Source organism: Haliotis asinina, chromosome 8, assembly GCF_037392515.1.
Source record: "Haliotis asinina isolate JCU_RB_2024 chromosome 8, JCU_Hal_asi_v2, whole genome shotgun sequence".
Classification (NCBI taxonomy): Eukaryota; Metazoa; Mollusca; class Gastropoda; order Lepetellida; family Haliotidae; genus Haliotis; species Haliotis asinina.
Window position 1 is genome coordinate 22,932,731 of NC_090287.1, and position 25,346 is coordinate 22,958,076.

General features: G+C 36.9%; 1 protein-coding gene across 4 annotated transcripts in view; it reads right to left on the minus strand.

Moving 5' to 3' along the window:
* Nucleotides 1–25,343, minus strand: part of LOC137293435 (RAC-gamma serine/threonine-protein kinase-like) — a 64,677-nt gene extending 39,334 nt beyond the window's left edge. For 2 of the 4 annotated variants that reach the window (XM_067823973.1, XM_067823968.1), the window contains exon 1: nt 25,233–25,343. The gene's annotated coding sequence lies outside the window, so the exon portion shown is untranslated. The other 2 variants (XM_067823970.1, XM_067823969.1) reach the window with 2 other exon arrangements.
* Between the last annotated feature and the right edge of the window lie 3 nt (nt 25,344–25,346).

Sequence of the window (25,346 nt, forward strand, 5' to 3'; positions counted from 1 at the left end):
CTTGTTTTGGTGGATCGAGTTGACTTTCTTACCATGTATGCAGCACATTGGATGGAGTGAGTGAATGGGATTAGTTTTATTGTGGTGTAGCCTAGTGGTTAGAGCATTCACTTCTCACGCTTAAGACCAAGCGTCAATTCTCCTCATGGGTGCAATGTCTGAAGTTCATCATTATGATATTGCTGGAATATTGCTAAAAGTAGCATTAACCTATAACTCATTCCAATCTGGGGTTCAAACCCACTACATGCCTGAATGGTACCTATGTACTGACACCTTCCCGTTACAGTAACTGGTGATGGTGAATGGTGATAAACTGGCCAATTCAAGATTCTACTGGCCACCTATGGCTACAGACCATTATAAACATATTCTTGTTCACATGGATGATAAAAACTCAACAATTGCCAATAAACACATGAGCAGGAAAAGGCAAACACATGCTGTTATATTTGGAAAAACAGATGGAAAAACAGATCTGTTACATTGATTTTTCACAATGATGGCCTAATGATTAAGACTATCCAGTGTATATGCTATAACAAGAACATTGTCCAGAATATAAAAAGCCTCATAAATTCTGCATCTTGACACAAGTCCAAAACGTGCTGGGTGCCTGTTGTCTACTGTTTTGTGTTCATTAACATACACAAGCCTGATTTTTGCCCTGCAGAGTGAGGTCATTACCCTGTTTGTGTTAAGTGCACACCGTAGTAACTGTAATTAGCACCATGCCTTTGACCACCCATCTAACCTCATGCTGGGAAAACACACCAATGAATTTCACTTTAAACACAAAATGTAAATCGAATGCAGTGGAAGTAGGATTACAAATCGTCATAATTTTACCTTGCCACTTAACATGTAAATGAAACACTAAGAACAAGTAGGGTTGATCTCAGGTAATATTCATCACATACCACACACCCATTTGTTCCACTGTTCCAACTACTGCGCCTACCCTTTGTGAGTGAAATTCATCAGTATGTTTTCAGTGCATACAGATCATACAAGCAAATGATTCTATATTATAAAGCATATGCTGGAGTGAGTATAAACATGAATCACTACAAAGTCTACAATACTGTATATAATACACACAATGTCTACCACAAAGTATAAAACCTTAAAAAATAATTTTGTTTGTTGTTCTGTAAACAAATTTCCTAAACATGTTATGACAACCTGCTCACTACTTATTCTGATCCGAAATCCCTACTGGTGTTCAACAAAATCAACGTCACATTTTTTAATCCAAAACGAGAATACAAAAGATATTTTGTACTGATTTCTGTAACCTTGCATCCACGTCATCTGACACCAAGCATTTGATTTGAAGGAAACAAATGATTGAGCGAAAGAGTTCAGTTTCATGCCGTACTGAGCAATATTCTAGCTATATGACAGCAGTTTGTGAGTGCAAAAAATCAGATCTAGTAAGTGAGTGAGTGAGTTTAGTTTTATACTTATATTCCAGCTATATGGCGGAAGTCTGTAAATAATCGAGCCTGGACTAGACAATCCAGTGATCAACAGCATACACATCAATCTGTACAATTGGAAAGTGATGACACATGTCAGCAGCAAGGCTAACCACATAATCCTGATGGGTTACTGAAAATAATTCTAACCCGGACCTTCATGGGTGTGAGGGGAAACAAAACAAACGCCCCAGACCATGCATGATACTTTTGTCACTGATAAAAAGCTAGGACTAGCACAGTGCCCTATGCCTCGGTGTTTGAAAGTCCATAAATTCATACTAAAACCAAATGGAAAATTCAGGTTACAAGTGTCTTGTCCAAGTTCAGGTTCTTGTCCCAAACTGCAGGAGCAAAGTAGTTTTGTCCTCTCATTGTAATACTGGTCAAGGTCTACAGCCAAATCTGCTGCTAATATATCTCACGGCTATCCCCTGATCACCTATTATGGTGAATACGGTACATAGGATGTACTTTCTGGGCCCATTTGTCACAAGGGAAGGTGATAGATACATGCCCCAAGCCAAAGATGACAGGATGTAGGGGGAGCCACTTCCTCAATCATACTTAACATCCTTTTATCTTCCAACATCATTTGTAACTTGTAATACAATCATCCATATCTGTTGCCCTTATATCCTTCTTATCTCTGCAGGTTTCATCACCATGGAAACATTGCCATTCATAACTCTTCAATGTCATCATGATAAGATGTCTAACAACAACAGTGTACAAGCAGCTATATGGAGTAATATCATTCATGCACTGATTATCAACTGGTTGTTCCACATCCTGTTGTCATAACATGCAATCTGACATGTGAATGCACTGTCATGATAACATGTTATCTGACATGTGAATGCATGATGGTTATCAAGGTCATTTATCGTTTATCGCTGACATTTCATTGGGTTTTTTTGTTTAATACCACCTAGGACTTATAAAACGGGAAAAGGAATTGACTACATTACAGTTTCCACCTATTGCTAACTTTTTTTACCTTTAATTTAGCTATATATACATATGCTGTGCATCATCCCAACAAAATTAACATTTGGTTATTAGCTACCTTGTAAACATTGCTAAAAATTGAAGGATGTGCTCTGCAAGTCCATTGACAAGTATTGTCCAAATCTTATCATGTTTCATCAAGATGCTAAAGTAAGTTAAAGAACTTTACAAGGAAAGACATATTTTATTGCATTAAAGGTCTTGTTTATTTAAGAAATTGCTTTAATATATTTGGTGAGAAAATCAAGATTGTTTTGTGTTTATACAGCGTTTATCATTATAACATCATAAACATAATTAGTTCACAATATGGCAGAAATAGTGCCGAAGTGCCTTTAAATTTTAACTCAATCATAAACACAAAAACATACATAAGTCGATTCTGATTTCGACGGATCAGTTGAAAAGTCTGTGCCTTATGTCATGCATGTCACTAATTCCAATATATGTACCTTGAACAATGCTGGCCATGTCAACTACTTGTTTGTCTAGTCCCAATGTACAGACTGTCATCACCTAGCAGGATACATGCAGTGTTAAGCAAACAAAACAAGCAAATATATGGTGTAACGGTGTCCTCAGACTTTGCTAGATTCTGTCAAAACAGGTCTCTCACATTGCCAGAGTGGGATTTGGCTGAGTGGAGTTTTTTCACAACACTTAGTCCGGATGAGCTATAGTCTGTATCAACAAAACACTCAGTAATATTAGTTAAATTTGTGTTACAGCCACATACATGTGCTCTGATATGGTATTATTTGAACTTTTGGGGAGGAGTGGAAGAAATGCTCAATTAGTGATACAGTCATCCCTCGCAATAATGTGCGTTGTGATACCGCGTATTCGGTTAAACTGCAGGGTAATCTGTGGCTCCCATTAAAAAAGTTGATCTGCGATCACACCCCTTCATGAAAGAGAAAATAGCTCATCAACAAATCCGCTGTTGCGCTCTGGAAAATAACGTAAACTAGAGAAATTCAACACGGATGGCAACTGAACGTGTTTTTCGTACATAGCCATTGTTTTTCAGATGCTTTAAACATGCACGGTTTTCTCAATAATAATCATACCAACAGCGAAATATCATAGTAGATCTAACTCATATAAGACAAGACATGCCATCAGTCGAGCACTTACAATGTTTGCTGTGATGCAATACACCAGGCTATAGCACGGGTAAACAGTCATCCGAGAACGTATGGTGTCAGATATATTAAATTCAATCCCATTTTTATTCATTAAAACAGTTGACAAAAACAATGGAGATACCACGAGAGAATGGCATTACCTCATTCCATACCTGTACAACTTTCGCTTATCACGTTCATGGGGGTCCATTTTTCGCACCTACCAACTGTGACAGTAAAGTTTATGCCATCACGTATTTATATTTCATACTAGCTGCATCATTTACTGTCCATAAAACTTTGATGACAGCACGTGTAGCTGTACAACCCATGTAAACAAAGGATCTCTGCGCAAATCAAAATAGGGTTACATGTTTTAGGATAGTTTCTCAGTGAAACTAAACGATTTTACAACGATGTTTAATGAGTGTAGACTCATAAAAAATAAAGAAGTTAAGGAATTGTGTACATAACATTAAATCGACTATGTAAGATGTGAAGAATCTTCACATCTTTCTGACCTGTGGCAGAGATACTATGCTCGCTGACCGCATGGAACTCTGGGTAGGAGAGTGTACACTGCTGATCACTATTTCCGGTTTAGTTGAGTAACAGGTAGCATTACAGGAACAACAATTAAACTATCATGTCTAGTGAGTTTGGATTGCAAATTTCCTGTATATATATATATGCCTTTATTTTCAAAGTTTGTTTATTTTCACCTTCTACTATACAGTTTTGACTATGCACAATACAAGAAATAGCAGTTTTGTTATGTCCTTGGAAAATACGATTTTACTTGGCCTTTGTTCCACATTATGAAATAGGTACATGTACTGTAACGCGGATGTCTAATAACGCAGAGGGTCATCTGTGGACCCCAAGACGCGTGTTATGGTGAGGGATGACTGTGTTAGTGATGTGATGTTAACTAGTTCATGATTATTTATGCAAAAATAAACAAACATGGATACATCATAAATGATGTTCTGTATGGTAACATAGAATTACACAGATCTATAAATCATGATAGTATAAAATCAGTACATAACTTTATTACCACTTCAAGAAGATTTAATCAATCTTACTTTTCCATCTGGCTCTTTGCAAAACTAAAAGTATGTTTGCGGTATGGATGTTTATATTCATATATACTCTTAAAAAAAAATAGGAAAACCTGAACTTTGAAGTCTCGTAGAAAGAAAACCCATTGAGGAACATTACAATGACATTCTTCTTGTGTATGCAGCATCATTTCACATTATTACCACAAGCAAATACAATACATGGGAAGCACATGTAAAACGTGCGAGCGTCCTACAAGTGCATGGGGTGTCATTATGAATCTTGATATTTTTCAGGCAGGTCGATAAATCACTGAAATCACTTTTTTTTTCCTATAATTTTCTTGCATCTGTGCATGGTCAGGGTTTTCAGGGCCAAATCACACATTACCGACTGAAAACAGTAAACATGAAATTTTCATGTCATACTCCAGTCACCTAACAAGGGGGATAACTGAACAAATAACTTTGCTTTGAATGAAACCCATGTGCTGATGCATTCTCAAAACATCCATTTTTATTGTATCAACACTGATTCAATCTCATATAACACCCTATTTCGACAATCATTCATTGAAAGTACAGTTCCCCTACTTTTTTTAAGAGTATATATTGTATCCTTCATGTTATTTATGATTTCATGTACTTTTGTAATCATGTTATGAATGCAGGTAGCATAAATGCTATTTTGTCTGGAAAGGCAAGCTTCTTAATTGTTTACTGAATTTTAATATTACAAACACACACACACTTGTGTATATATCTTAAAGGTCACATGCAACGTAAAACACAACTTTGCAGATTCTGGTACCTTTAGGTATGCACTTAACGAAACAAATCATAAAAAATGCCAATTCAACCTATAAAGTTGGAAAAAACGTGATGAAAAAAAAGCCCGCGAAATCGGAGTTCAAACGTTTCACTAAATTCCCCCCAGCACTGGGGGGAAAACTGGTTTCAACTGCTGTGCTGCGCTGCGTCCATAACGCATGCGCAGTGAATAGGTTCGCGGAGCTTGAAACAGTATGCATGCCCAGCGTCTGTGGTCGTGAGCAGTAGTCTAATCTTGGTTGTGTACACAAACAAGTAAATAATCTACTCGATACGTAAAACAACCTGTTGATTGTAGTAAGCAGTTTCTGTCACAGAGAAAGCTGAGTGTCTGGTTTATTCACACCCATATGTCTGTCTGCCTGTCTGCTAAAGACAACATGCAATACACAGCTTCAATCATTGACCACGTGCAATTTGAACTTAACACCTATCAGACTATACGACATAAAGAAAATAAGTTGATTTATGACTCGTGCACCCGAGTCCCGTGTCTGCCACATTATGTAATTAGGCACGTGTGATACATATGACATGTTTTTATGTCTGTGGGTTGCAAACAAACTACACTCATTTTTTTAGGATGACTGAATCTGACGGAAACCGGTGCAAACTCTTGTCACTTTCAAGTCCTGCTTTGTACTTTGACGGATGACAGATTCCAGTCACGCAGTAGTTTACTATCTCTACTGACATGATTTTTTATTGGATCGAGCGCAAATTCAGAGGACATGTATTTTCCAAACCCAGCATCTCTATATACATTCTTCATGGATAACGACTTCTTTTAGTGTATATGATTTTGTTTGACAACAGTCTATGAATCCATACTGAAACGACGCATCAAATACACAAAAAGAAGTTGTTATCCATAAAGAATCTTACTTTCTTGTGACTGGCTATACTTCTAAAATGCCCAAACAGATCATCTGTCTGTACACATAATGAACACTCAGCATATCAGCAAATGAAACAGCCAATCAGAAGCCATCGTTACACTTGCGTGCACATCCACCCGCTATGACTGGGTTCGGTCTATCGAGCGCTTCGTTTCGGGGTAAGTAAGCCCAAGTACAAAATATTGCACTTTTGAATCGCGATTGTACGCTTAGAATTTTGTTTATTTGTTTATTTAAAAGCATCAATGTATATTATATGTCATGAATAAGTGATAAATGTGTTTTAATTATGTTTGATTTTTTGGTTGCATGTGACCTTTAAATTGTGTCGCAATGTAGATACAGACAGTAGCCCTTAAACAACGGCTCATGCTAATTACCTGGCTCGCACATCTCTTACACAGCCATAGTGCAATGTTGTTTAAACAAGACTTTTTTAGTTAGACTCTGGCTAAGTGAGAGTAAACTGGTGTAAATGTGTTAGTTAATCTGTCACTGTCATGATAACACCTTATCTTGGTTTCAACTGCTTCACAGACACATACCTGCAGACACAAAACTTTCAGGTAAGTGGAAAAATTCACCATAACAATGACTCCCACACATATGTCAGTAATAACATCTCTAGATTAGCACAAGTTTCTAAGGTAATAATTAATAGTTCAAATGATATTTTCAATGATAAATATCCATCTAACAGACTGGCATCCTTGTACTGTTTGCTTATCTTGACTTGCCTCATTAAAGGAAAGCATTACTATACACCTATGGACTTGATCTTCAGTAAGGAATGGGGGCATGACTATAACATTTCCAAAGTAGACCAATATTGGAAAAGGGGAAACTCTCACTTTGTCATTTGAACATACTGAAAACTGTTTCTTTAATTATACATGGTATGCTGCATATCTCAGCAGGAAGAAAAGTATGTTTTGGCAAGAAGTACCTTCATTTTAGCATGCTGAAAAGGTGAAAAAATGTGCATGTAACCATGACTACAGGCCCAGAATTCAGACTTCAGGGTAGTCCACAAAGACAATGAATATATATTCAGACAGTATTATGAGGATGGTTGGATGAACTTGACACAGTATTCATAAGGATATTTGATAGACCTGATCTTACACCAACGTTAGTCTACCTAGTTCATACTCAGTCTCCTACTTCGTCTTGTACCAGGAAACAACATTTACTAACAGCCAATACCTTCAACTAAGAAATGACTTAACAGGCAAAATGTTTTCCCAAGTGCACACAAGAGTTGGTTGTCATGGCGATTACTTTTATGTTTAAAACGTGAATTTCAATATGAGCCATAATCAAATGTAGTCAGGATGGTTTTATGCTGCTTTTATTTCAAACCTACCAAAATCAAATGTTGTCAGTCAATATGGTTCTACATCATTTTAAGTAATATTCCAATACTATCACAGCTGTGCAGACCAGAATTTGGCTTATCACATTGTACCCATGTGGGGGATTGAAACCGGGTCTTCAGCATGAGGAACAAACACTTTAACCATTAAGCTACCATGCTGCCCATAAATCAGTAACTGTTTTTGCATTTCATGAAAACATGGTATCTTCAACTATCATCATGAACAGATGAAAATTGGAGATCATATTTAAACATTACTGACCTGAAAAGATAATGATACCCATAGCTTCTATGTAATTGCCATGAAATAATGTTGTCATTTACACATGTCCATTAAAACACAAAATAATCAGACATGAATATGCATAAACAACATACATGCATTACAAAGTCAAAAACATATAGAACAGTTCACATGGCTACTGGCAAGCTCATCAAGTGCCTAAAGCTTAGCACATGAGGACAGATTTCACCAACTTCACCAACAATGTGACAACATACACATTTGACAGGTGAGCTAACCAGTCAGCCAGTCAGACAGACAGCGTGTATGTCACACTGTCAGCCCTGCAGGATTAACATACACTGACCCAGGGCTGCAATATCTGACACCATCAAACACTGACACCGCTCCGTACCTGTTTATATGCCACTCTCATCAAGTGTTTACACCTTCCTCCATGTTGAATACAAATATCTCTACTTGACTATTTCCTTTCATGACTGTTATCAAATCCACAAGGAAGAACTAATGTCAGATATACTATTAATAGTTGAATAATCCGTCTGGATGTGGTGGACGCCTAATTAATACACACTAGGCACAGATCTCCAAAGCTCCGATAACATGTTTACGATGTTGTCTGGCAGCTGGGAGTAGCACTGACCTTACACACACATGACCACCTGACCAGTTCCAACCACCTTCGGCTCACTGGCTAACTTGGTGTGGCACAGAGGTTATTGACCGTAACAGGCTAGCTGGATGTGTCCAGTAGGCCTTGTTCTGAGTACTTCAGGGACACAGCAGACCTCCAGATGACCCTTGTACACAACATACCAGCAATTGTTGCTGCCTCCTGCACAGCTGTGCACATGGTTGGCTGGACATGTTATGTAAGGGAGTTACTTGGTAAGGCGTGACCTGAGCTGGCCTCTCCTGCCCACAAGACTGTTAATGTAATCTTAACACAGCCTGAAGGGAATAGGAAATCTTCTAGACTTGGATTCAGTCGATTGCTTCTGCTTTACTACTGTCAATTCTATTTAATTTTGTAAAACACACTTGAACTGTGTCTCATAAAGGCTGCACAACAGCTGGATGTGACTGATGATTTCTGTCCATAATTATTTGGATATATAATTCAGCACTGACATCTTAAACTGTTTTAACACAGCTCATCATGAACAGTAATGAGTTGTTTTTGATTTTGCTGCTTTTAGCAATAATCCAGCAATATGGCAGGGGACACAAAAAATGGGTTTCCCACATTGAGCCAGTCTTGGGAATCAAACCCAGGTCTTCAGCATCTTCACCATATTACCTCATAGACAGAACTGTCCTGGTGAAATGTCTCTTGGAAACATACAGAGTCAGCATGATTACACAATGCCATTTAGAAAGTAGTCTCATGTAACATTTGTCATATTTGGGATTATACTTTCTTTAGTAAAGTACAAATTCTAGTACTTTTTCCAGTTGAATCCCATCTGGGATTTCGAACTCGCACCCTCAAAGTCAGGCACCTTATCGCCAGCACACAAAGTCAGCTGCCTTACCTACTCAGCCAGTGTGACTTCGACAAAAGTCAGACAACTGTGTACCACCCTGATACGTGCAAACTGGCACAGCTCCCTCAGCTGAAAATTATGATTACACAATGCCATTTAGAAAGTACAAATTCTAGTACTTTAGCAACCATTAAGCACACCAAGTTAATGTGGCTTTCCTGTCCTTACAAGATACCCATTCAAAGCTGGGTGGATTTTACTACATGTTGCTGTACCCACAACTAGGTTTTTAAACATATTGATGTGGTCACCATCTGGACATTTACTAACAGACTCTTTTAACTGTACAGGGTTAAGTACTATACACTAAGGGATGTAAAAACACTGGAAGAGTCTGCACACAAAACTGACTCCAAGATTTTAACACCTAGTCACAGGTGGGCTCGATCCCGCTGTCTTAAGCTCGCTGGATCACTAGCCTCAACTTGCCCACCATGGCTGCCACACCCCATTCATATTGGATGTTCTCTTGGGGCAAGGTATACATAAAAGACCCTGATGGCGAAGCACAGGGATCAGCTGTCTGAATATTTGAATCATGAAAGAGCTCTTAAAATGTATGTCTTTGTCATCTACAACCTGTTATTAGTGTAATTTTTGGGGCCCACTTTGACAACGAGATGACTGACTCACATGCATCAAAGAACATGCATTCAAATGTAATCTTACAAAAACTGAAAATGAGGTTCAAAGTTATAAAATTTAGTACAAAGTCCTAGAATATTTAACAGCACCTGGATCACTATACAGCCCCTATAGTTCCTAACTTCGATGATGAATCAAGTTTTAAAAAACAGGATGAACTTGTCAGCTAGTTTGAAATGTGCAAAGTCTAGGGAACAGAAACCTTTCTCAGTTCATGACTTTTTGTACAGGATGAGGAAACAATGACATTTTGATGCTGAGAGATTTGACTTTGCTAATCAGAAATTTCTGCTGCATATATATCCAACTGGGGTGAAACAGTGCGCTCGTACCACAGAACGGTACGTAGTGTGGTACAGGTTCCTGTCTTTGGTCCATTTTGGTTCGGTAAATGAGAAATGATCATAATGCAGAAAATAAAATAAATAAACAAATAGATTTTGACAATATGATCTGAGTTTCTAGACCCCACTGAAGGCAAAATACCATGGTTCTACTCATATCGCGGTATAGTATTTCACCCCTAATATCCAAAGGTACAAAAGTCTAAGCTGTATATAAACACAGACGACAAAACCAAAATCCTTATTTCAAAAGCACATTTTGAAATTGTTATCTGAAGAAAGATCACACCATGTAAATATTCCAGTCCACTTTAAGAAACCAGTCTACATTTCTGTCTTGAGATTGACTGTAAATAATCAAATCTTAACAGGCAATCCAGTGATCAACATCACAAGCATTAATCTACTCCATTTGGATATGATCACATGCGGCTATCAATTCAGTGAGTCTATCTGCAAATGTCAGTAGCTTGTTATGACAAGCATGGGTTACCGAAGAACAACCTTAACCAAAATCTTCATGGGATGTTTAGCCTCACACAAAGAGAATGAACATAAATAGGCATGAAAATAGATAAAATGACAGAACATGCATTCTCAGATCCAGGGTTACAACATTCATATTCATATTCAAAGTTTGCTGAAGACCCAGGTTCGATTCCCCACCTGTGTGAAGCCAATTCCTGATGTCGACTACACCATGATATGCTTTAAACCTGTATACTTCCTAACGTGGAACCGGACTGGTAAACAAGCAGAGTTATCCTTATCTGAATACTATGAATACTGACATGATATTGTTGGTATATTGCTTAAAGTGGCATAAAACTCAACTCGTTCACTTACTCACTTAAAGGCAAACAAGGGGTTGTCCACGTGGATGTGTCACAAGTTCTTCCTGAATTTTACATGCCTTGACTATCCGACTTAAACTGAACCCTACAGACAAGAAACATCACAGAGCCCACAGCAAAGTCTAGGCCCTAGCCAGTACAATAACAACTGAGGGCATGTTCTCACTGTGGCCTTGTGGCAGTGGCAGCCGTGAACTGGAGAGCAGTTGGAGAGAGCAGCAAGATCAATAACACAGCATATAGAGGACTTCACTAACATAAGTCCAACACCAGTGTCTCACAACACAACAAATCTATATAGAACACTCTGGTCACATAGCCCAGTTCAACCAAAGTCAACAGAATACTTAGAAATCTTACAACTCTTGGTTTTATTCCCTTAGGAGGCACTGGTGCTGAAGTACAGGTTGGTTTATCAGGACTATTGTACACTCTATTTTTATTCCAAGTGAATCCTTAAAAGTTATCATCATGGCTGGCTTGGACAAATGATCAATACAAAATCATCTTTCAGCAGATGTTTACTTTCTGGGGAGGACAGTAATCACTGAAAAGATATTTACTTCCCGGGGTTAAACCTAGAAGTTTACTCCTGATATATTTGCATATTCAGTGTATCAAACCACATCACTTTTCAAATCAACTTTTTATTTTATTTTTTTGTCTGTGGTCACAAGAACTGAATATTTACGACTATTCTGAAGAGACTGTTTTCACTGGGCATTAGTTTGTTGTTTATCTAAGCGAGATGTGAGTATTTACATCAAATCAAAGTCACACAGTAGTATAACTTGTGTCATATTGTCTAGACCCCTTATGAAACTGTCACTGGGATTATAAGATTGTTATGAATGTATAGCTCTTTTTGCTTTATTGGAAAAAAACATTTTAATGAGTAAACGTAAGCGATGCCATGACAAGTTCGTTACTTTTATTACTGGATAGAAAAATACAAGAAATCATTAACAAATATTTGTAAAATAATTCATGTTCACTCTAAGGCACAGTGTGACATAACTGAAATGTGGAACAACGATCTCATGAAGTCACTCCTTTCTTAAAAAATAAAATAAAATAAATCATCGTAATTGAAAACTATTCTGCTAAAAAAATACCAGTGTGTAACTATCTTCAAACAATTACACTAGACTGACAGTAAAGATCATGCAGTAAATTTGAACAAATTTTCTCCCATATAACTCCTGACAAGAACAAGCTTCATGTAATTAAATCATATTCATACATTTGACTGGTGTAAAAGATAAACCCAGTGGAACAAAACCAGACGGCCACCCAACGTGACATCTAACCAGAAACAACAACTCCTAAAATGATCACAATGTAAGTGTTCCTTACCTGTGTTTCTGTGAATTGACAAGGCAAGTTTTACTGGGTACATGCCAGCAATGCAGCAGACTATAAGGTCATTATACCCACCCACTTCTAACACAGGTGCAGGTCAGGCTACACAGGTCGATATTCAGAACAGATTACAATTTAAGAATGAACTGTCACTCATACCTTCATGATTTAGCTTTTGAATAGACAGTTAGATTTATTGGCAAAAAAATATAAACACCCATAGTTGTGGGCTATTACTGATTTTTAAATAATTACTAAATGAGTAATTAAGTTGAGTTGTGTGCCACTCCACACAACATTCTAATTGTGAGTTTAACTACATTATTATCTGGTTGCATATTGGCTTGTTTGGCAGGGTATACAGCCAGGCTACCAATACACCCAACTGTGAAGTGTCTGTACAACCATCCACACAGTAAATAACTCAAACACGGTGTTCACTAAGGGAGTGAAATATGGGTAGTGTGAAGCTTGGTTGTATGATGAACTTGTCTATACAGCCTGTTGTTAAATAATACACATAGCTTGATCAAAGACTGAACTCTCTCCCAGCTGTGGAATATGTAGCATGAAGCTATATACAAATTCTAAATAGCACACGACACTGACAGACAAATAAGGAGTGCGTGAGTAAGTTTAGTTTTAAACCACACTCAGCAATATTCCACCTATATGACGACAGTCTGTAAATAATTGACCAGACAATCCAGTGATCAACATCATGAGCATCAATCTCCGCAACTGGGAACTGATGACAAGTGTCAACCAAGTCAGCGAACCTGCCTAACTGATCCCGTTAGTTGCCTCTTACGATAAGCATAGTCGCCTTTCATAGCAAGCATGGGTTGCTGAAGGTCTATTCTACCCCGTGACCTTCATGGGTCGGCAAATAAGGAACTTTATATTGTTACCATATTTGAATTTTCAAAAAAGTTTCTTATGTTTACAGATATTTAACGGTGCATTCAATATGATAACCAAAAGCCGACGATCGATATTTGTCAGTGACACAGAAGTCACCTATACAGAGCATACCATTCGTTATAATCATATTGTCAGGATATAAACATTGTTTTCTCCCAATTTAAGAGCTTTTAATGTCATGTACTGCCATCCGAACCGACCTATTCAACTTATTTCAAACACCCTACTTTTTAACGAATAGGTTTTCATAAAGATAATATCAGCATGATTACTGAGGAAGTATTTAATTCCTAAAATGTGCTATTTGATGAATTCTGAATTAACATTGAATGGTCCACTAGGAGAATGTTCTTAAAACGCCAAAAGTATGATAAATTTGAAGAATTTAAATTTGTTTCAATAATTTCATGTTAATGCCTGCTGACCATGCTCCACCAAACTCAATAGTTCAATAATCTTGGTGAAGAGTTTACATTTCTATGGTAATCACCACTAATGGGTTGAAGATAAAATTATTAAAAAGGCCAGTGTCAAAGACTTTGTCATTATCTGGCAAACAGTTTTCAATAAAAGTCACAATGATATAAAACAAAACACTTAAAGTCTACAATAATAAAAACTCACCATGATTTGAATACCTTCTGAAGCTTCCAGTATTTATACTTGACACATCTAGTCTGCAGATGCACTACCAACAGTACTAACAATATCAATACTGTTGAATTATTAACTGATAATTCACAATACAGAAACTTTCAGGTGAGTCACGATTCATTACAGAGCTTTTGTGTCGTTCACAGATACCTCAAAACTGTGAAGCTGTCGCTATAGTAATGCCAAATAATGTGCTGCATAGAAACCATATGTTTAAAGAACATTTTAAAGATACCCTTGAGCATGTTCGGCCACTTTGTAATGATAAGTCATCTGCTATTGCACAATCATGTATTGAGAATAAATGATGATCAATGTGTTCTGTGTACGTCAAGTGCATGTCACTCACAATTTCCATGTCCTCTGCCCTTTGGCTTTTTGGTCATCTCCTGTTTCTCAACAAGCTGAAAAATTAAAATTATGAACAAGATTTTACCCTGGCCTACAAGGGTCCAGAGGGTCCTTATGGAGTACCATTTAATTTTGAAATGGTCAAGTCTACCCAGGATTTTTCTGAGGACATAACAAGTAAAAGTATGAATGAGTGGATCGATGCTCTTGATGTTGATCACTGGATTGAGACACAAGTATTTATAGACTGAAACCACATACCTGGAATATGGCTATGTATGGTGTTAAACAACAAACCAAATCCAACCCAGATTCACCCTGACCGTGTCTGTTTGCCAGCGCCATACCATCCTCAATAATCATGATATTCTCCGTTATTACTCAGCTTACCAGTGTCAAAAAGATAGTGGTTGCAGCCATGAAGGTTTGTTCGCAGTATGACTCAGATTTGGGGGGAAATCATACAAACTGACAGGTCCAAAACTTTAAAAAAATATATGCAAGAACTCCTGCTACCTCTTTCAGAGTACATCTGTATCATTTGTGTTGCCAAGTTTCATTGGTTAGATAATTTAATAACCGAAAGTGAGCTGTGATTGGTCCGCTCAACTTCCCAGTGCAGACACATGATTGGATAAAAGGCCAGCCAAGGGACGTAACAAAATTAGCAGGCTGAGTCATAGATGAATCCAGGGTATAGTGGTGATTTATCGTAATGTATACTCTAGAGATTATCGAGGATGGGATCATCTGTGTGCCTAAATTTCATCAAAGTGTTAAGCATCTTAGACCTACAGTCCTCATGTGCTAAACTGTCATGCTAACATAAAACTCAAATACTGGTTAGACAAGAGTAAATACAACTCACTCATACATGAATGCAGTAAACAATAAACTAGAAACTGAGACCACCACTCAAAAATGTAAACAAGCTAACATACACATGTGAAATATCAAAACACACCTGCAGCCAGGAAAGTTCAAAACAAGTGTAACAAGAAGACATAGTCATCAATATCCCCCGCATTACCTCCAATTTCAGTTGAAGTCATACTTGTTGCCATGGAAATGCCAAAAATATTTTATTCTGAATTCCAAAACAATCAAAAGGCACCAGTACACCACTAGACCAATCTATGTGTCATGTTTGGTGAAGAACGGTTTTAGAGTTCTGCTCCGGAAAAAATAAATGTGCACAGACAGACGGAGTGCATTTTAATACCCCTGAAAACATGTTGCTGGGGATAAAAACACAGTCCACTACAAATACAACTGTGATGAATCAACATCAGCTTATTTAACAGTAACAGTCTGCTGTATAGTGCTCAAATCCAGACACATTGCCTGCTCACTGCGCTATGTACGTAACTATGCCCAGTCAGAGGGCACCATCATAATTTCTCATACTTTTTTCAACTCCCTGGGGTACATTGCCCATGCTGCCTGTCAGGGGCACTGAACTAAACACACATTGCCAGCACAGCCTCATGGGTACCCATTTTACTGCTGGGTGAACTAGTTAGTTGTTTTATTGAACGTCGCATGCACAACTAAGGTATTTCGGAGACAGACTCGGTGAAGTATCTTTTCCACGGATACTATGCAAATGTGTCCACCCTGGGACCCAAACCTAGGTGCCTCCACCACGATTGAACCCAGGTCTTCAGCATAATAGGCAGACACCTTATGGTACACTATAGCTCTCCATGCATTTAAATAAAATATCAATCCGAATATCAAGCAGGAACAGATCACAGCTTGTGCTAACACAGAATGAGATACAAATAAACCTTTGATCAAATGATAGAAGCATTGTGTCAGTGACAGGAAGCTGACTGACACTGGCGTTGTAACTGAATCTGGTGTCGGTGGTGGACAAGGACACCAGGAAATCAGCTGCATTCACTATGTTCACAGAGGCAGGCTTCACATAATAGTCAATATTAGGCCATAAAATACCTCTTGTTTTCAGATATAGAAAGTAAAGTTTGCTTTAGCTGAATTTGTTTAAATCCATGATGGTTGTTTGGAAGTGTTTTGTGCTGAATGTTGCTGGAATTTATAGCTACAGCAACAATATATAACATGGGTCCTGAAAAGAAAAATATGGTTTTCTTGACAACCACTTCCAGAAGTGATCATCTGGGTCACATGTGTTATAGCAATTCAGGTCTACAACAACATTATCATGTCCATGTAGAGTAACTGGTAAAAAGCTGTTCAGCAAATCTCTGTCATAAAATATTTGGGAAGTACTAGTGAAGTGCAGTATATCACGTTATGTGGAAAGAAAGTGTAAAGTTAAAATGATGTAAGGCATGATGGTCACCAATTTTGCTTAGAAATAAAAAAAATCAAGAATCATAAAAAAAATCAGACATAATGTTCACAAAACAAGAATTCTATTTGGGTCAATAAATAGATAAATAGAACTCTAGATCAGTGCTTGATACCATAGGTAAGGAACTGTGTGAAAAAATCTAACAGACACTTTTTCTACTTGATCAAAATCTGACTATAAACTACTCATGGACATATGAACATGATGAAGATTCAGGTTAGAACTGGTCATGAGGAACCAACAGTTGTTGTAAGATGAAACAAAAAGAAATCAGGTCAGAAATTTGCTGACTTGGTGGACATGTATCCAAATTGTGTAGATTGATGCTCATAATGCTGATCACTGGATTGTCGAGTCTGGATTATTGGACTGGACTGCTGCCATATGGCAGGAATATTGTTGAATGTAGTGATAATAAACAAGTGGAGAAGTGAGCACAGATCAGATAGCCCTGCTTCCCACTTTGAGACATGGAAATGACGGATATTGATATATAACGTGACAAGGATCAGCAGCTCACAAAACTTTCTCCTTGAATCTACTAAACATTATTTACATGTTAGATGATAGTCTTGCCATGTACATCTTTATTTGCATATATGGAATGAAGAAATTAACTATTTAGAATCAATCAGAACTACATTTGTACTTATGACATGAACAAAAAAACCCATGTAGACACAGAAAATAAATCACAAGTTGATAACATCAAAGAAATAACTAATCTAAATATAGAGAATAAATCACATATTGGTACATATGACACAAAGAAAGGCCATGAAAAGTAAAAACGTTAACATCACACCCTGAAAAATCAAATTTTGCAAATAAATAGCACATGGCATGTCTGTGGGTCATGATTAACTTGCGTATTAAGTTTGTTGAATCTAGAATATATAGTTTCAGTGATATGCAATGGCCAGATAACTATCAAACACATTTGACACATAGTCATGTTTCCATGGAAACAACAACAAAGTCTGAAACAACTTCAAAATAGTACAGGCACAGCAATCGGCAATGATTAATATGTTTGTGAAGTTTGGTGAACCTAGCATGTAAACTTTAAGAGATAAGCTCCGGAGAAAAGTTAGATGGAAGGACGGACAGACAGACAAAATGAATGGTATATACCCCTATTACTTAGCAGCTTTGGTATAATAAACAAACACCAACTTGTCAACAGAACTGCTGCCACTTGACTGAAATAATAGCAATGCAAAGAATTTGGCATTTTGTCATTTACAAGATTATAAATGGTAGATTTAAATACCAGCAACCTAAGTTACCTCCACCTCCACATCTTAGTGTAAACACTGACAACACCAACACCTACTACACAATCAGTAAACGAGGTTTAACAGGAAGGGATAACACATGGGTCATGATAACAAGTTATCTGCACAACAACTGTAATTACCTACCAAATATGGTATAAGTCTCTGTAATCACCACCTCTGCCTGTGTGCCTACTCACAACATGGGCTGCTAGCCTGTCACGGTAAGGACAGACCATGTCTTAATGATGGGGTCCGTATCAAAAAAAAGTCTGTCTCAGGCAAAAAAGGCAACAGCCAAGGACATCAAGAAGACATATTTTATGATGACATATCCTACAGAGTTGTGACAAAATCTGAGCAAGACAAGCTGATATATTAACTCATTATCACGACCATGGCATGGGATAAAAATAGACAATACAGCTGTGGTGCATGAACAAAACTGACCACTGCAACCTACAACCATGAGTGAAGGCTTGAGTGTAAACAGACCAAATATAATAAGACAAGCCTTTCATGCAACCTACAGCCAAGAGTGAAAGCTTGAAAGAAAAACAGAAACCAGAGATTGTGAGACTAGCCCTAGATTATCCCCCATGATGAAGCTAGCATGTTGCCAATGTGAGGCTGATGGTCTGACTTTGGAATGAGGAACTTGGCTGGGCTGCACCTCTCATCACCTGCATGTGATAACTCTAGCTGGTTCACATGTTAAACACCTAGCCTGCTGCAGGTAGATAATTACTTATTCAGTCCATGATGCACACAGCTACATCCTTCATTAATTATGCAAACCAACAGACCTTATTTTTACAACTAATGCTAATCAGTGGGCCTGAGTCTTTGCAAAGAAATCATTTCCGAAACTTTGATGGCAGTGAGTGAGGTTTTATTCCACTTTAAGCAATATACCTGCAATATGCAGGGGACACCAGACATGAGCTTCACACATCATACCCATGTGTGCCCTATGCTTTAGATACACCATATAAGAAATGAAAAGAACCTTAACAGTCTCTTGTCCTGTGTCTTTACAGGCACAACTCAGGTTTAATGTTACAACCTGAAATGACTCCAGCAAGAATGCAATTCTAGATCTATATACTGAAATCATGCTAACGACACATTTCAGTTTCTTTTAGGTTCAACACAATATCAAATGACCCAAGTACTGCATCTTAACAGATTCTGATGAAAATAAGAAACAAAACAAGAAGAAATTTCACCAATTTCTTGGCATATACTTCAACAGCCACATGGAATGCACCTCTACAGAATTTAGGAATGTAACCCTACAGAATCTAGTTCTACTTACTCCTCTACTGTCTTATCCTTTAATGACAGATTACATGACCACAGCTCTAAATGAGTGTTTTTCACTTCCAATGACATATCCCTGATAAGATATACGCTGTGAGTTTAGTTTCAAGAAACTTTTAGCAATATTCTTACAATATCATGGCAGGGGACACCAGGAACAGGCTTCACAAGTTGTACCAAAGAGGGGAATTGAACTCAGGTCTTTAGGTGTGACAAGCAAAAACATTAACCACTAGGCTACCCCATCGCTCCTAGAAGCTAGGGGACAGGTGACCAAGGAATTATGCATTCATGTAGACTTTCCTTCAGTGTTCATTTCAGCCAGTAAATCAATATGCAAGCTTGCAGGTTGACATAGCTGTAACCTGTTCTCATAACAGTCAACACAGAGTCAACAAACAAATCAATGATTTAGCATGTAACATCATGAAAACGTGTGTAATATATAGCACAATGCTCATTTAGACATGTACATTCCATCAAGTGACTCTCAAGTATTTCTGAATGGACATCTCTCTTTCTTGGCAATGGACAGGAAGCACATAATTTTTCTGCTCATCATGTTTTGTCTGACTTCAATACATAGTTTTAGGAAGGGCAGCTATGCTAATAGCTTTTGGGTCTACAAGACACCAAAATGTTAGACATTTTCACGATATTTACAACAGTAACCACAATGGTGGAACAAATGTTCAAAGCCATTTTCCCCAAAACAAAAGTCATAATCCGAGACAGAAACCTGACAAAATATGTGATAGATAAAGGCATGGTGAGGCAACACAGTGTATCGACGAATCGATACCATCAAGAATGGATAACAACCAAAAACCTACACTAATTCAAATGACAATAACAGAATTATAGCAATGGACACAACCCAATGTTTCAGATATGATAAAAAGTAATCTGTGATTGCACACTGATTTCTAGCTCTGAATATTGTAATGTTCTAAACAGGAGTCTGGCATACTCGATACTAGTAATAATACCTGACACGACAAATGCCTGCAGCAGTAAAATTATAAATATGCACTTTATTTCTTTTGTGCGTGAAATTTTCATTACAATCGTGAATCTTTTCAAAATTATTGCGCTTTTTTTTTATATGTTACTGTTTTAGAGTGCTTTATAAATTAAGTAGATCTAAATCTATGTGTCCCAAACACACATGCAAAATATTCTTTGTGGTTTTTTTTACGGGAATAACATAAGAAATGGGAATATTGTCAAGAAACGTCAATGAATGAAATTAATGCCTCAACAAAATTCTTGCCATCATTCTTTGCTATACAACTAACCTGGGCTTTTTTTTAAACTACCTGTTATTCTATTATTAATATAACATACTGTGGAAAACAATCTCTTTTATACTAATCATGAATTTGCATTAGAAATTCTAATCAGCTGGTTACAGACAAACAAAACACCTGATCAAAATGATAAGCACATACACACTTCAACTAAATGAACATGTCCATGCAATAAACTCATAACTTCTCATTATTATTTATCATCTGACAACCAGATGATTGGTTCTTCTATACCATTAACACATGATATACTCATATATAACAAAATCAAATCATACTTGACTCTGATGGTCAATTAATGGGACTAGCTTATTCATGTTACAAGCAATTACCAAACACCTGTTTACCACTCTGACCACAAAAGTAAAAGTGAGTGAGTGAGTGAGTGAGTTTTACGTCACACTCAGCAATATTCCAGCTATATGGAGGCAGTCTGTAAATAATGGAGTCTGGACCACACAATTCAGTGATCAACAACATGAGCATTGATCTGTACAATTGGGAACTGATGACATGTGTCAACCAAGTCAGCGAGCCTGACCACCCGATCCCATTAGTCACCTCTTGCAACAAGCATAGTCTTATGGCAAGCATGGATTGCTGAAGGACTATTCTACCCCGGGACGTTCACGGGTCAAAAGTACAAGTGACTTCTGCATGTGTGGTAATTATGGATAACTTGATTCTTCAACAATTTAAGTATCTACTCTTACATGAAAGCTGAAAAATCCTTTATAAGCAAACAGGCAAAAAGAGATGCAGTGTGTGCATAGAATATGGTACATGCATTTTGGAATGACAGTTGTAAAATGAAGATGAAAAAAACCCATTCCCTAACTGATAACTATAAACCTCTCACAGCACACCACTGGTATATGCATTAAGCAAGTTAAGCTACCTATTGTGTATATGTGGCCTTGAACATTGAGAGCTAACAACATGTAGCTTGTTTATGATTCATCCTGTTTGTGTTCTTGTGGCCATGGTGAACTATCTAGCATCACAATTAATCATTCAACTTTCAAGGAAAATATCAAGAATTCCTCACTATATAGCTGCTTTTTTGGCTTTGTGAAGCATTAAAAGGGAAAATATTGATTTTATTCAACATGCTGTTATCACTGTTATAATGAAGTATTTCTAAACTGACCCATTCTTCTGATCATGCTATCTGAGACCTATATTTTGATATGCCGTTGTCACGGTTTAGTCTGTTTCAGTAAAATATGCTCATTTCAGAGATTAGTTGTTAATCTATTCAGGGTTCAGACCAATGGTGATGACATTCAGTGAAAGCAAAACATTCATTATAATCATTCAAACAGCATGCAAACAACATCATTCATCTGATACTAGCATTGTAGATCTGCAGTACATATATGAATTGTAACTTGATAAAGCCATTAACCTGATAAGAAAGATGATATATGAGACATATATGTGTCAACAACAGTACTCAATAGATCAGATGACGCTGTAGGAGTGCCCTATGAGTATAACAAACACCTTTGACCGTGTTGATCTGTTTAACATCCCAACCTGTCATCGTTTCTGCACTAACATCCTATTTTCAGTGAGAGATTGCACTGACAGGTCACAACTGTACTACAGTACAAATCATAGATTGACATTAATTTCCAGAAATAAAGTTATCTTATTTGAAAACTTGTATCTACAAAAAAATAGACATGCCTGCAACTATGATAATTTTCAGACTCTCTGCTTATCCTTCTAGACTAAAGTTGGGCTCTTTTTTCAAATGAATTCTCTAGTTTCTGACAGACTGACTTCCATATCATGACAAATCAGTTCAGTGTGAGAAAACCAAAGTTTATCCATGAAATCATGAAAGACATGGGCAAAACTGCAAAATCATTCAGAATTGTAAACAAGCCAGCAGTGGAATTTGAAGCTAAGATAACTGGATTCCAGAATGACTAAGCATACTGCAACATGCATTAAAAACAATTCTTTCTGCCAGTCTTTTAGGAAACAAAAACACTGCAAACTAATTGTATCATTACAATATTTTCAGATTCAATTAAATAATCATTAAAATATTTTCAGATTCAATTAAATAATCAAGGACACACACAGAGTAAATGGTTGGTCTTATGAAAACTTACATACTTTAACATGGCATACTATAGTCACAGTGCTAACACTGCAAACAAACATAGAACCAAATGTTAAGCCCATGTTCAATACTAACAAAGCTAGTATCATGTAGTATGTCTCTGTGTTTTTCAATACAATGCACCCATGGATCACAAACTAAGTTTTGGCAATTGTACTTTCAAGGATCAAAATTAGGACTCATATATAGGAGTTACTTAAACCACATTTAGTTTAAATCTATGAAACGTTCATTTACAACTGATGTAGCTCACATTAATTAATTGACAAATCAGCAATCTTTACAAAGTATCTTGATACAACTAACACTTGATAAACTGTTATCTATCTTACCATGCTTAACATGAAAGCAAATACTGCCAAGACATATATTGCCACGACTGATATGTGTCTAACACAGGTTAGCTTCTATAGACCGCTGCATCTTGGTGACCTACAAACACAATTTCTTTCTGTGGAAAATTAAGCTTAGAGAAATTATTTTTAAATGTTATTCCAAAAAAACATTGTTTGTAATGGAGTTTTAATGTAATGCATGATTTTATGCCACTTTAGCATTAATAGCAATATTCTAGAAATTTCAGGATGTGGAACACCAGACATGGGTTTCACACCTTGAACCCATATCGGAATCAAACCCCTGACTTCTGCATGATGAGTAATCACCTCAACTACTAGGCTACACCACCCTCCTTTTGATAATGAATAGAATCAATATAATGGGGATGTGTAGGTACACTGAAATTACTCAGTACACCATGTACAAGGTGCAGGATGAAAACGCTTAAGTATGTTAATCTGTAAACATGGTTAATAAAGACCACGATCAAAATTCAATCCAAACAAAATATGGTAATAACATAAAAAATTTGGTTCAAGCACTATCCAATACAGCCTATTTATTTCAATTATTAAAAATCACCACTGTTGTAAAACAATTTAAAGAAAAAAAATCACTACTGTTTACATAGTTAAAAGGAACTACATGTATTTTCATTCACCAAATCCAAAATATTGTGTTTTCACATGTCTGTTTAAATCATGAACATAACGTGGTATGTTACTTCATATCAATATGTTTAAATTTAAGCAATACATAGCATAGACATAGCTTTAATGAAAAGGTCACAACAGTTTCCACTTAAAAGTATAATAACAGTTTCTGTACATGCACTTTCACGATTACAATGATTACAATGTCATTTATACGGCAGTCCTTAATCAAAATAAACATGACGAGTCTATCTGAACTACATCTGTTCCACTTGCAACATGTTCTCCACTGATCACCTGACCATGCTAAGCGGGTAATCAGATCAATATATCTGTTGTAAGCTAAATGTTGTGACAGTCATTAATAACTTCAGCCTTACTAAACATGATTGTAAGGTAAGTTTTCATTAGGAAATAATGGCTCACATGGCATATCCTGGATACACTGTATCTCGTGTTCTATCATCTATGCATCATGTAATCACAGCAAACCTGTATTGTCCATGCATTTAAAGCTGTCAGTTTCAGTTGAAAATCAAAGTCGAGAATGTAATCATATGTTGGCAAAAGTAACAGAAATGGAAAAAGAAACTATGTCACCTAATAGTGTTTCTAAATGTTATCACTATATGGTATGTGGACAAGATGTTTTAGACTTGGATTGCTAAATGATTATTTAAACCAAATCAGACCTACATACACATATGCAATTTAACAACTGATAAATGCAAGAGGTTTCTCTAGAATGATTCTTGGCACAATTCTGAGCTAATGTTATTGTTAAATGGAATATATTGAGAGAGGAATCTTTAGCCAAGTACAGGCTCTTGTTTTCACTTTTAACATCGCTACTCCTCAAGCATGGTCTTGCAAGAATGATATGGATAGATGCTTCAAGACAGCTAAAATTAGAATGTCGTGACTGTTCACTAAAAAGGAACCTGTTACAGAAAGCAAACGTTATAACATCAAGTGAACAAATCCAACATAATCGGATCACAGGATTTAGGTTAGGTTCACCACTTCAGATAAAGTGAGAGACAGTGAAAGAAAACGGTGTGGTGTGACCGGTCTGCAACAATACGCTTCCAAACTGCAAAATTAAGATTAAACATGAAATAAAAAACTCCTAATACCTGATATGTCGTGGAATCGTTACACCGATCGGGATAAAAACTGAAGTAAATGGTTGTATTTTCCGTGTAAGCGTACAGGAACATTTGCCGTCAATCTCGAGAATTCTCGTTGCA